Raw genomic sequence first — 13,969 nt, forward strand, 5'->3', positions numbered from 1 at the left:
CCCGCGGCCGCGCCCCCTCCGTGCCTGATTGGCTGACGCGGACTTCCGGGTTCCGGCTGGGGCTCGGGCTGTGAGTGGGGGGTCCCTGAGCTCGGAAACCCCTCCGTACCGCGCGATCCAACCCTCCCCGCGTGCTCACCTCAGTCCTCGTCGCCGGTGCTGCCGGTGCTGCTGCCGCCGCCTCGCCGACCCAGATTCTTCAACCAGATTCTTCAACCAGATTTATTTGCTGCCAGACTCTATACTAAAAGACTTTTCTTCTGGCTGAAATTCTCCATGTAGGTCAACTAAGAATGTGAAAAGCATGGGAACGTGAGCAAATGATTAATTATAAGTGGGAGGAATTAGCAGGTGAATAGGAGGGGAAAGCGATGAAATCTGCCAAAAAGATAGCATAAATGAGAGAGAAAAACTGAAAAGAGGGATCTATTACACACACACATACAGGAAAAAAAAAAAGTATAAGAAATGGCACAGTTATGAGAAAGAAGAACTAAAGATTATAGAAAAAAAATAAAGCTCTTGGGCGGACAAAAAGTCAACTAATAAAAAATATATAAGAAAAATATTGGAAAAACAGGAGTGGGAAAAAGATGACTGAAACTAATGGAAACAAACCCAAGGAGATCAATTAAAACAATACCAGTATCATTATACAGTGACAAAGGTGAACCACAAATGGCTACATCCCAAATATGAAAGGCTGGTACTTCTGCTTTTCTGAAACATGCAAATAATTTAATTCAAAATATATTTGTGTGTCACCTATGCATCTTAGAAAGACAGAGGCAAAACCCTCACCCTTAGCGTTGCACAGAAAAGCAACATTTTGCAAGTTTTGGGCCTCATGTTGTAGTTCTAATTGGAAACGAAAAATTAAAGCTTTAAGATGCTAAATAGTGAATTTTCTTCATGTGTTAGAAACACTGGGATGTCACCTGTGGTGGAAGCATATGTCTGAGCTTAAAACTGCTATTTTGAAATCGCATCCCCTAACATTTTCTAATTAAGAACTGCTTTTAATAACTGCTTCATGCTTTTCCACCTACATTTCTAAAACAAAAACATAGTATGTTTAAGTGAACTAGTTAGGGGAAAAGTTTATGACTGACAGTATTGTTTGCTAAAGGCCTATTTAATGATAGGGAAAGAAAGACACCACCAGCTTCACACAACCTGTTCTCTGACTGTGTGCCAAAGCCCTCTTTTGGCTAGACTGCAATGCTGTTCTCATTTCACACTGATTATAACCTTGGTGGCACAATCAGCAGAGATTTTCTTGATTCACTGTTTTGCAATAGAAAAATCACACCTCAATTTGGAAAAAAAATTCTCCCTGTCTCTTAAATCTTGAAGTCAAAAAATGCTCCAAGTAGCTTTAAATCTGAGAACCTTTTTTTTATTCAATTATTTTTTACATGTTTACGATGTACACATTTGTAGATTTTTAATATGAAATACATCATAGTGTTTTAGTATACACATTCACATTTCACATAAGAAGTAATCAAAATAACCAACTAACTCAGCCTGAAACAATAGAATTTTTCATTCCTCATTATCACGGTAATTCAGGAGTGAATAGTGGGAATGTGTGAAATCAATGGAAGGAGTTAAGGACAAGAACTTTCAGTCAGTACAACTCAGTATACAGCCTAAACATACACGACTAGGGATAAGATTTCACTGTTTCAGTTTTTCATATGAAAGTAGAAAGAAATCTGTTCCAAGCATAAGAACTGATGAAATCTATTTTGTGTTTGATGTTATTAATCACATTTGGTTCGTGGACAATATGTTGCATATAATTTTGACAGTCTTACCATCCAAAAAAACCTGCTGATTTATATATTGGTTTGTTTTATATATACACATTCTTTATAAGAATGCATATTCATATATTTATACTATTAAGCTTATCTTTGCAGGATGTGTGTATATATATGCATATTATTATGCTTATATATCTTATGTCTCTACACTATTCCAGTTTATTTTTTCAAGTACTGAAGAGTCTGCCCTGGACTGCACAACCAGATCAAGGTAACAAGGCAGGTCTCATGAACAGGCATATCTTAGTCACGTTCTGCTATTTTCAGAGGCAGATTTACTTATTTCAGTAAAATAACTAGATCCAAACTGCTTATTTGGAATGGACAGAACTGGTGTAAACAGTAAAGCCTTTGAAGGAAAACAGTAAGCACTGTGGTCTACTAACTAGGTAAATTATAGTGAAGCAGTTTACTGAGACGTCAAAGATTCATATAACTATAGAACTTCATTTTCATGTTTATGCTCACAAGAGAGGTGGTCTGGAATTAAAACACTCTGTGTGCTGCCCTCTAGCCACTAGTAGCACCAGAGAACATGGAATATACACCAAAATGACATTTTTAGTCAAATGGTCAGCTGCCTCTACTTCCTAAACACAGTTTTAGAGATCAAGACCAATAATATTTCTGATGGGTAGTTTAATTATTCTCTTTTGTTCATATTGAAATTAATGGCAAAATTCTAATATATTTCCTTCCTTGCCCATTTCCTTGATTTGAATAGAATCCTGTCTTCATGTAGCAGTACTTCCATTAGAATAATGGAATAATTAATTAATAATTAAGTCTTGTGTGATAGTTTCCCTTAAGCTGCCTTATACATTGAACAGTTTACGACACATGGGAATACAAATTTTGCACTTTAGTTTTACCCTGAAACAAAGCAAAAGGAAGTGCTTTTCAAAAATGAAGCATTGAAAATATGATGTTTCAATATGATCTGGTCATTTAATTTTTGTGAAATATTTCACTTTTGCGAGATTTAAGATGCATCTTTCTTCCATTTTGGTATGACTGACAACTTAAAATATGTTTTAAATTCAAACATGACCATATTCCCTTAATAATAATCTGAATCCATATTCCAGTTATAGACCAGCATGGGCTTCAGATTAAGAGACCCACACTGTCTCATGGTGTAGAAGAAGTATATGGCATCAAACAACATACATAAATCCTAGAAGGTACTGTCTCATGCAATGGGTGATGTAACTGTGGAGCTCGCTGCCAAAGAAAATTGGGGATGCCAAAAGCTTAAATGAATTTAAGGGGAGACTGGAGAGATTCATGGAAAATGCATCCACTCAGTTGCCATATAGATAAAAGCTGCATTTGGCTCAGGAGTACCAGGGGAATGTAATGCATACGCTTGTTCTGTTTTTTACCTTTCCTCAGGCATTCTCTTGAGAGGTATGTTAAAGTCAGGCTCCTGATCTGGTCTGACAAATTACAGTCATATTTATACTCTCACTGATAGAGAGAACAGAAATTGCACAGTATCTCACATGTCTCTGTGACATCAGTGGCTGGCATAGAATGAAGCAAAATCACGTTGTTTTTGTGCCTTGGTAGGATGGTAAGAGTCAGATGAGAGTGCTGAGAAGTTAATTGTGGTTCCTGGCAATGTGACTTCATGTCTAAGTCCATGATCCGGGCTACAATGAATTCTGTAATACACCAATGAAAAACTTAATACAAAATTAATCTTCACCTCAATACATAAAAATTTAGGTTCTGAATTGAACTTATGGGTATATATTACTCTGAAGTTCTGCATATGTATTTTTGAAGCTTTCAATGTTTATGTACAAAATGTCTTTCACTATATTGACATAGTACAGCTGATCAAACAAAAATTTAGGTTTTTAAAGACATGTCCTTTCTCAATTTCTAAATTTATATTTGTAGTTTAAATCTGTACAACTGCAAATATAGTGTGGGCTAACTAGCATGGTATTTTGCACTGCAGATATAATTATGCATGGCAATAATTTCAGTTGCAGCAACTTTTTGGAGAGTGTAAGAATGCTTCCTAGAACTGCATGATGGAAATTTTTGCTTTCTGCCTTATTACCTAAGACTCCATACACATAGGGTGACTCAGTATTTTTTGGACAATAATTAGTTTTCATTGCCAGCTTCTAAGCACCAAGCATAGGTTAGAAACAAGAAGGTGAAATCTTCTGGGCTCAGTAGAAAAGGTCTATAAAAATATTAAATGCAGTATCCTGTCAGGGAATATTTGATTTTCACAAGGGAAATTCTACTAATAAAACCTGATTTAATGAAACTCCCCATGATAGGGGGCGTGAAATAGATGATCTTTAAAGGTCCCTTCTAAACCAAACCATTCTATGATTCTACTAGAATTTGAGAGTTTTTTTAAAGATGCATCATTATATTCATTAAGAGGGAATTCACTGCACGTAATTCAGCTGTCTACATGTTATAGATGTTTGGCCAGTTAGTTATCCAAGCTTATTAATCATAAGAGGAATGAGATGATTCTAAAAGGTAATTCATCTCATCTAGCCTCAATTGCCTATTTTATAAAGAAGTTAATTGGAAAAACCTTATTGTCCATTGACAATTTAGAAGGAGGAGTGGTCACAATACAGTGGTTGCTTTGTCCTTTGTTCTAAGTATTGTGACAGCAAACCAAAAGTGTAAATATGACTATCTCTGATCATGTATAAATGATAACTGGAGAAAAAGGACAAAGGAAATTATAATTATGTCAGTAGTCGAGGAGTCAGTAGTTAGGGCCAGCATATGGTACATGGCTGCAAGAGAATATCTGTCTTTATGATAGAAAGAAGATAGAAATGGCAGAAATCTTCCGTGAAAGGAAAGCCCAATAGATGAAAAGAGGACAGAGGATGGCTGTTTTTGGTTTGAAGGGTTAGTGTGTTCAGTTTATGTAAAAAGTACGGAGCAAAAGCTAGACTTCAGAATGTGAAAGATGCAAGTGGAGAATGTAAGAGGTAGAGCTATGGGAAAACTGGAAAGTATTTTGAAAAAAGGTTTAGTGTTTAGTGAAATAATGGGTAAATTGAAATATGGTTAATAGTTGGAGAGCCAGAAAGAGCTAGAATTAAAAGAATTGGGCTTGATATCAACTGGAAAGTTGTCAACACGATTAAGAAACAGATACAGAATTTACATTAACTGTATACCAACATACATACAACTACACATGTATTTGTAGTCAGAAGTATAGCTACCTCCAAAATAAATATATTCTACTAAATTCTACTGCAGCATTTCCCCAATGGAATGAAGGGTTTTCCCCTTATGTATTAATATGAATTGTGAAGAAAACATTTTGGTTTTATCTAGTGTTCTTAGTCAATAATAGCATTTGGTAGGACTGTTACAAACTGCTACAGTCTATCAGTTAACTTACTGGTTTGTGAAGTGATCTATTATTGAGTGGCATTATAGATGATTGCAAAGGGTCCTATACATTAACTGTGTAATTCTGGTTATCCACTGAAGGAGTGAAATTTCCCCTTTAACTGGTGGTTCCATGGCAAAAATCTCTTATTTTCAGTGTTCTTCAGGTGGACAAAAGGCAAAATCCATGTAAATAATCACACTTCATCCATACTATAAATGTCACATTAATTTAGTTGGGTCATTATTCATGTTTTTTTCAGAGGTTCCCCTTGTTAACAATGTTGCTAACTCTTGAGTATCCAGTTCTTACACAATAAATAATAATTTACTTTAGATTTCATGCATAGATGCTTTGTATTTCTTAGATTAAATGACTCATCAAAATATTTGCAAATATGTGTTACTAGGTTTTGTAGTTTAGACTGGAGATAGATTGCATCACAGTGAAGCAGCCTGTGAAGGTGCCAGGACCAGGGAAGGCTTTAGACAGTCCCACAATATGCTCTGCTTTGAGCACAAAGGATGTTTTTTTTCATTTCAGAAGTGTTTTTTTCATTGATGGGTAAGCTATAACCGGAGGTCAGTCACAGAGAGAGACCACAACATAATATATACTAAGGACAGAACAGAAATATTATATTGTCTCACTGAAGAAGTTGCTTCTACTTTGCAATGTGTATTTGCCATGTGTATTGCCAGTTAACACTTAAGGCAGTTGCCTTCATGGAGCCTGGTTCACTTTCTCAAAGATTGCTCTGTCATCTTCAGTGGGGTTGTTCTTTTTCTGGATTGGAGTTTGTCCTACACAAATTTTTATTTTAGCCTAAAACCTTTATACCAGACCTCAGCAATTTCTATCCGATTACTGGGAATACCCCTTCTTTGATACTCCCAAGTGTAAATATTCCTTCAATGTGTAAGAAAAGTGAGACTCCATTTCCTGAGCCTGTCAGCCTTTCCAGACTCTTCTGCATTTTTATCACCTCAAAGTCAGTAATCTCCTCCTTGCCTCCAAAGCCAGTCCTAACTCTGCTGTATGTGTCTTAACATCTGGTCCACACTACAAAAGCCAAGATCAGTACCACTGGCCATGGTCACCAGTTCTAGAGTCATTCCTAAGCACATGGCAATTCTTTCCTAACCTACCATCGGGCTCTTCTTGCCAAATTGTTTAATTTCCACTTCACTTATGAAACTGAGAAGGCCTTAATGTGTTAAGAGGTGCATCTGGGAGTTATTTGTCATTTTATATTACAAGACTTTAGTACATAAATTGTGCAGTAAACAGTCTTTCAGTCTGTAACTTATTTCATATGTCACTTAGCTTTTTATTTTATAATATCTTTGAAGACGTGACTGTGCCATTTGGCTTTTTAGCTTGTGTTTCATAGTGTATAATGTAAAAAAAAGAAAATGAAAAAATATAGCAATAATAAAATATGAAAGGAAAATTGAAGGAATGCATTTTGTAGAATTTTAAGTACAGTAAGAGATGAAAACTAGATGTATAAACTCTGAGCACTTATTAACAGTATGGATAACAGTAGTTGCTATCTGCAGTTGGAATGGAACCTTGGCTAGTACTATTAATATCTTCTCCTATGATAAAATGTCAGACTTTGAGGCTACCTCGATAGTTTGTGTGAGTAATAAAGAAACATGATGACAGCCCACAACTCCTGGAGGGGTTTAACTGCTGGGTAAGAGAAGAAATATTTACATTTGTTTAGGGTGCATAACTCTTGAGTAATGAGATGAGATTAAGAAAGGCAAAACTCAAGCTGAATTTCATGTAAAAGCTTCTTGACAGTGAGATCTATTAGGCCATGGAATAACTTCCCTCAGGATATTTAAAATGAGACTAAACTATATGTCTGTTGGGACAGTGCATTGGTAAATATACAGTAGGAAACAATTTCACCTTGGAAGAGTGAAGGGACTAGATTGTGTGATAAATTTTTGTGTTGTATGAATCTTATGAGTTTGAATAAAACTGGCAAAAGGAAATTCACTTTCTTAAATGTCAAGCAGACCAGCAGTAGGAAAAGCTAACTGTGATGTAGCTTTGGTAATTTTATAGCTCATTGCTCTGCATGAAGAGTGTCAATTTATACTAAACATGAACTTAAGTGGCTCAGTAGTAACGAGCCCACTCCCCTCCAATCTTTTAACCATCACCCGAGCATAAAATGACCCCTTAGACTCAAGGATTTCGTCCTTCACACCCATCCCTTCCCCCTCATCATCATTTCCAAAGTACAGAATCTTGAATGGAATTTAAAAAATATTTTGCTGATAATAAGTTATGAAGTAGAGAGAACAGGAATGAGTGGGAAGCCCTTCTACAATCACAAATATGTGGGCATTTTTATAGGGTCACTTTTCTGCTTATAACTCCTTTGAAGCCTACGGGAGTATGACATGTAATAGAATGGTGTACTGACTATGTTGGCAATGCAAGAAACTGTACAAATTTAAACTGTTATCATCTGACTGGCCAGCTTACATTTCATGGCTTGACTCTTGGACTTATGGGAATTATTTGCTGTTCTCAAAGTTGCAGAATGAACAAAGTAAACAACCTCACATGTACAAATGAATGAAGTAATGAGTAAGAAACCAGTGCAGCACCTTAAAGTAGGCTGGTATTGTCCAGATTTCTTTATATAAGATAGCCATTATAAAAGATTTTCTAATATAATTTTTAAAAATACTAAAATTATGTTTCATATATTATAAATATCCTTGATTAGTCATTCATTTGACATTTTCTATTTTATTGATAGGAAAAACTTAAAAAGAATTCAGAAGGAACTCATTCAGTCCTGCAACTGCAAATGAAAGTATGCTTTGGTGTCACTTGCTGTATCATATTTTATTGCTTGGCCTGTTAAGTTGTAAAATTGTAAGGTGCTGCTGAAGTAATTCAATCAAATAAAGTGAAAGTAATATTGATTAAAATCCCTTTCATTTTTATTGACCCATAAACATTAAAGTGTAAATGCATAAACTGCTTCTCAGAAATTGTGGAGATGTTGGTGTTGTAATTCTAAATAGCAAAAAAAGGAACTATGAATCATATATTAGCAGATGAACCTAGAGTCACTTGACCACATTTTTAGGTTATAAAACCAGATTCTATTAATACTTACTGTATCCTCATCCATATTTTCCTTCTCTCCCTGTATTTGAAACAATTATTTATACTGTCTCTTAGGATTTCATATCCTATCACAGGTATGAAAAGAAGTCTGGGGAAGAGTTAGGAAAATTGAAGCAGTTATGAAAATATTTCTTTCTTCTCTCCCCTAGAATAGAAAAGTGACCTACATATCTCTTCTGTTCTCACAGTGCATTTAGTCCTGTGTCAGTATTTTTCTGTGTTATAATAAAGAAATTGTATACATGCTTAAGACATAGACAATTGAGTTAGAGTATTGAGGCTTATTTTCTTAGATTCCTTTTTGAAATATGTTTTACATTTCTTTCCATCTTGCTGCTTCTGCAGTCTGTGTTTTTAGGAAATTTACTTTAGTTCCTGGATTTGTTTCCATGGTCTTACTCTTTTATCATCTGAAACTGTTGCTGTGTTACTATGCATTAAAAAGTTTTAATGGTGTTAATGTGCTCACAACTCTCCATTTCTTGGTCAGTCCTACCTACTTTCCTATGTCTCTTTTACCCTATCACCAGTGATCTCAGTCATTACCAACTATGTAGGTGTACAGTTTTTGTTATATTCTTCACTCTACCTTTAATCATTGGATTTGGCTGTGAGGGTTTTTGTTGTTGTTGTCGTTGTTGGGATTTTTTTTTTTTCTATTTTGTTTTATTCCAGCTTGACATACAGAATATTAAAAAAAAACCCCAAAACAAAAAAACACACCACAACAACTTTAGCAACAAACCTAAAAACCTAAATTTCCTTGGAGCAGAATCTGGATTCTGGAGCCCTTGCCTCCCTTTAAAGTTTCAGATGCTTTTTTCTGACTCTGTTAGTTTTGTTTTTATAGTGCAGAACTGCTGTAAACAATATTCCCTTCCTTCATATTATCTGGCCTCTTCAGGGATCTTCTTGGTAGAATACTGTGGGGAAAAGGGCTGGAGGAAAGAGGGGACCAAAAAAGCTGGTTAATATTCAAGGATGCCCTCCTCCAAGGTGAGGAGCAATGCACCCCCACAAAGAGGAAGTCAGGCAAAAAAGCCAGGAGACCTGCATGGATGAACAAGAAGTTCTGGGAGAAACTCAAACTCAAAAAGGAAGCCTACAGAGGGTGGAAGAAAGGACAGGTGGCCTGAGAGTAATACCAAGAAGTTGTCTGAACAGCCAGGGATCAGGTTAGAAAAGCTAAAGCCCTGATAGAATTTAATCTGGCCAGGGACATCAAGGGCAACAAGAAAAGCTTCTATAGTTATGTCGGTGATAAAAGTGAGACTAGGGAAAACGTGGGCCCTCTCTGGAAGGAAACAGAATACCTGGTTATCTGGGTCATGGAGAAGGCTGACGTATTCAATGACTTTTTTGCCTTGGTCTTCTCCAGCAAGGGCTCTAACCACACCGCCCAAGTTGCAGAAGGCAAAGGCAAGGACCAGGAAAATGAGGAACTGACCATGGTAGGAGAAGATCAGGTTTGAGACCATCTGAGGAACCTGAAAGTGCACAAGTCGATGCAACCCGATAAAATTCATCTGCGGGTCCTGAGGGACCTGGCAGATGAAGTTGCCAAGCCACTATCTGTACATATTTGAGAAGTTGTGGCAGTCCAGTGGAGTCCTGCTGACTGGACAAGGGGAAACATAATCCCCCATTTTTAAAAAGGGAAAAATGGAAGACCTGGGGAACTACAAGCCACTCAGCCTCACCTCTGTGCCTGGCAAGATCATGGAGCATGGAAACCATGCTAAAGCACATGGAAAATAAGGAGGTCATTAGTGACAGTCAACATGGCTTCACCAAGGGAAAATCGTACCTGACAAACTTGGTGGCCTTCTACAACAGGGTTACAGTGTTGGTGGATAAGGAAGAACAACTGACATCATCTACCTCAACTTGTGCAAAGCATTTGACACTGTCCCACACATCCCTGTCTCTAAATTGGAGAGGTATGGATTCGACAGCTGGATCACTCAGTGGATAACGAACTGGCTGGATTGTTGCACTCAAAGAGTTGTGGTCAGCGGCTCAAAGTCCAAGTGGAGACCAGTGATGAGCAGGGTTCCTCAGGGTTCGCTATAAGGACCAGCGCTGTTTAACATCTTTGTCAGTGACACAGACAGTGGGATTCAGTGCACCCTCAGCAAGTTTGCTGATGACACTAGGCTGTGTGGTGTGGTTGACATGCTGGAGGGAAAGGGTGCCATGCTGCCATGCAGAGGGACGAGGATGGTCTTGAGAGGTGGGCCCATGCAGATCCAATGAAACCCCAGGCCAAGTGCAAGGTCCTGCACCTGGATCAGAGCAATCCCAAGCACAAACACAGGCTGGGGATTAATGGCTTGAGCACAGCCCTGAGGAAAAAGACTTGGGGATATTGGTTGATGAGAAGCTCAACATGAGCTGGTAATGCGTGCTCACAGCCCAGAAAGCCTGGGCTGCAGGAAAAAAAGCATGGCCAGAAGGGTGAGGGAGGTGATTCTGTCCCTCTACTGCGCTCTGGAGTACCCACCTGGAGTACTGCGTCCAGCTCTGAGGCCTCCAACAAAAAAAGGACATGGACCTGTTGAAGCATGTTCAGAGGAGGGACACAAAGATGATCAGAGGGCTGGAGCACATCTGCTATGAAGCCAGACTGAGAGAGTTGGGCTTGTTCAGCCTGGAAAAGAGAAGGTTCTGAGGAGACTTTTTTGCAGTACCTAGAGAGGGCCACCAGGAAAGATGAGGAGAGACTCTTTTATTGGGGAGCGTAATGAAAGGATCAGGGGTAACAGTTTTAAACTGAAAGAGGGTAGATTTAAATTAGATATTAGGAAGAAATTCTTCACTCTGAGGGTGGTGAAACACTGGAACATGTTGCCCAGAAAAGTTGTGGATGCCCTATCCCTGGAAGTATACAAGTGTTCAGGTTTGATGGGGCTTTGAGCAACCTGGTTTAGTGGAAGGTGTCACTGCCCATAGAAGGGTGTTTGGAACTAGATGATTTGAAGGTCCATTCCAACTCTAACCATTCTATGATTCCATGATCTGTTAGATGGTGCTTTTTCTCAGGCTGTGAGTTGAAACCCTCAAGAGTTAGGTTTCCTACCTCACCTACCCCTAGGTTTCCAAACACATAGATGAGCTTTCTCACATTATGCCGTATGTGGAAGTACCTGTGGAATACAACCTTTTAAGAGGTTCTGTTTCAACATGACAATGATGTTACTCAGAGGAGGACTCAGACTTCGGAACCTTGAAGGACCTGACATGCTGTTGTAGTTCTAACATGCTCCAGACAGAACAAAGCATTCTTCTAGGTCTCCCTGGCCTAGGCTTATGTACCCACATAACATCTTTCAAGAAATTCATCCCTGTGCCCAGGCATATACGTAGAGAAAGTAACCCCAGTAAACCCTAAAAAGCATATTACCCTTAAACATAAAGTTGGAAAGAAACATCACACAAGGTGATATAGTAGATATAGGCTTGTGGCTAACATGTGCTCAGCAAAAATGTGGAGTTAATTATCTGAAGGACTGAAATGTTTCCATTGACTTGATAGGCCATCAAAGAGCGCTAATCAGTCTACTGGGAGCAGCTCCTTACAGAGAGTAGAAAAACTTGGGGTGGCCACCTCAAGCAGGCAGTATGAGTCTCATGCCAAACTCTAAAACCTAGCCCATAGAATCATAGAACAGTTTGAGTTGGAAGGGACCTTTTAGAGTCATCTAGTCCAACCCTCCCTGCAACGAGCAGGGACATCTTCAACTAGATGAGGTTGCTCACAGCCCCATCCAACCTGACCTTGAATGTTTCCAGGGATGGGGCATCTACCACCTCTCCGGCCAACCTGGTCCAGCGTTTCATCACCCTCATTGAAAAAATTTTCTTCCTTACATTCAGCCTAAATCTACCGGTTTTTAATTTAAAACAGTTACCCCTTGTCTTATCAGAACAGGCCCTGCTAGAAAGCTTGTCCCCAACTTTTCTGTAGGCCCCTTTAAGTATTGAAAGGCCACATTAAGGTCTTGTCTGAGCCTTCTCTTCTCTGGGCTGAATAAACCCAACTCTCTTAGCCTTTCTTCATAGGAGAGGTGTTCCAGCCCTCCGATTGTTTTTGTGACCATGCTCTGGACCTGCTCCAACATGTTTATGTCTTTCTTTTGCTGAGGGCTCCAGAGCTGGACACAGTACTTCAGGTGGGGTCTCACAAGAGCAGAGTAGAGGGGCAGAATAGGCACATTATTAGCTCATGTCCAACTTGTCATCAACCAACACGCCCAAGTCCTTCTCCTCAGGGCTGCTCTCAATACCTTCATACCCCAGCCTGTACTGATAATGCAGCTTGCCCATCCTAGGTGCAGAACCACCCACTTGCCCTTGCTGAACCTCATGAGGTTCTCAAGTTTGTCCAGGTGCCTCTGAATGGCATCCCGTCCCTCAGGTGTGTCAACTGCACCACTTAGCTTGGTGTCAGCTGCAAACTTGCTGAAGGTTCACTTGATCTCACTGTCTATGATGAAGATAATAAACAGTACTGGTCCCAATACGGTCCCCTGAGGGACACCACTCGTCACTGATCTCCATCTGGACATTAAGCTGTTGACCACTACTCTCTGGATGTGACCATCCAGCCAATTCCTCATCCACTGACAGTTAACCCATCAAATCCCTATCTCTCCAATATAGAGAGAAGGATGTTGTGGCTTCATGTGTGCTGCAGTGTAGCCAGCATATCTCAGAGCAACAGGCCATGGGCCCTTGCTAGCAAAAAGTAATCTTTTGATAATTCTACTGTCAATGGCTGAATTTAAGAAAATATCAGTAACCTGTTCTGCCATTTGTTAAGGACTTGAGGGTATAATCAATATTTTCAGATCAATTAAAATGTTGAACAACCCAAGCAGGGAGTCAACATTTCAGTAGTATTCCAGTAATGGTTTTACAATCTTATTTTGTCCTTTAAAAAACTGCTCTGCAGTTCTTATTTTAAAGTCAGGCAATAGTCACTCAGTGCTAAATCCACAACTGGGAGAGAATGCTTTAGGATCAAGGCACAAGTCATTCATCTCAGGTAACATTTCATCCAAATTACTTAAGCTTAAATATAAAACATTTTCAGAATATTTATATAATGATTCTATACTTTTGCCCCTCAAATCAGAACATATGGTCACTTAACATATTAAGTGAATATGTTAATATTATCATATTAAATATGAGGTGTGGAAACCTGAAAGCTTAAAATGATCTTACTACAAATATGATTCTTATAAAATAAGAATAGCTGTGCATCATCATTTGTTCAGTACTTGAGACTATAATCAAGCTTTTCAGATCAAATAAAACACCAAACAATGCAAGCAGGAATTCAATATTCAAGCAGCATTCATAAAATATATTTGTGTTTGTTATCCTCACCTGTCTAAAATGACTCTGTGTTTCATGATGTAAAGCCAGACAGACAATTTGCAGAAGAGTTTGTGCCTGCATACATATATTTGCAAAACTCTATCCTCTTTAGATTTGCTTTTCATGGTCTGTTCCTCAAATCTCCCAGGTTTACCTGCTCCATAAATCTCTAAAGAATTTGCCCTCTCTT

The sequence above is a fragment of the Numenius arquata genome, chromosome Z (assembly GCF_964106895.1).
Source record: "Numenius arquata chromosome Z, bNumArq3.hap1.1, whole genome shotgun sequence".
NCBI classification, from domain to species: domain Eukaryota; kingdom Metazoa; phylum Chordata; class Aves; order Charadriiformes; family Scolopacidae; genus Numenius; species Numenius arquata.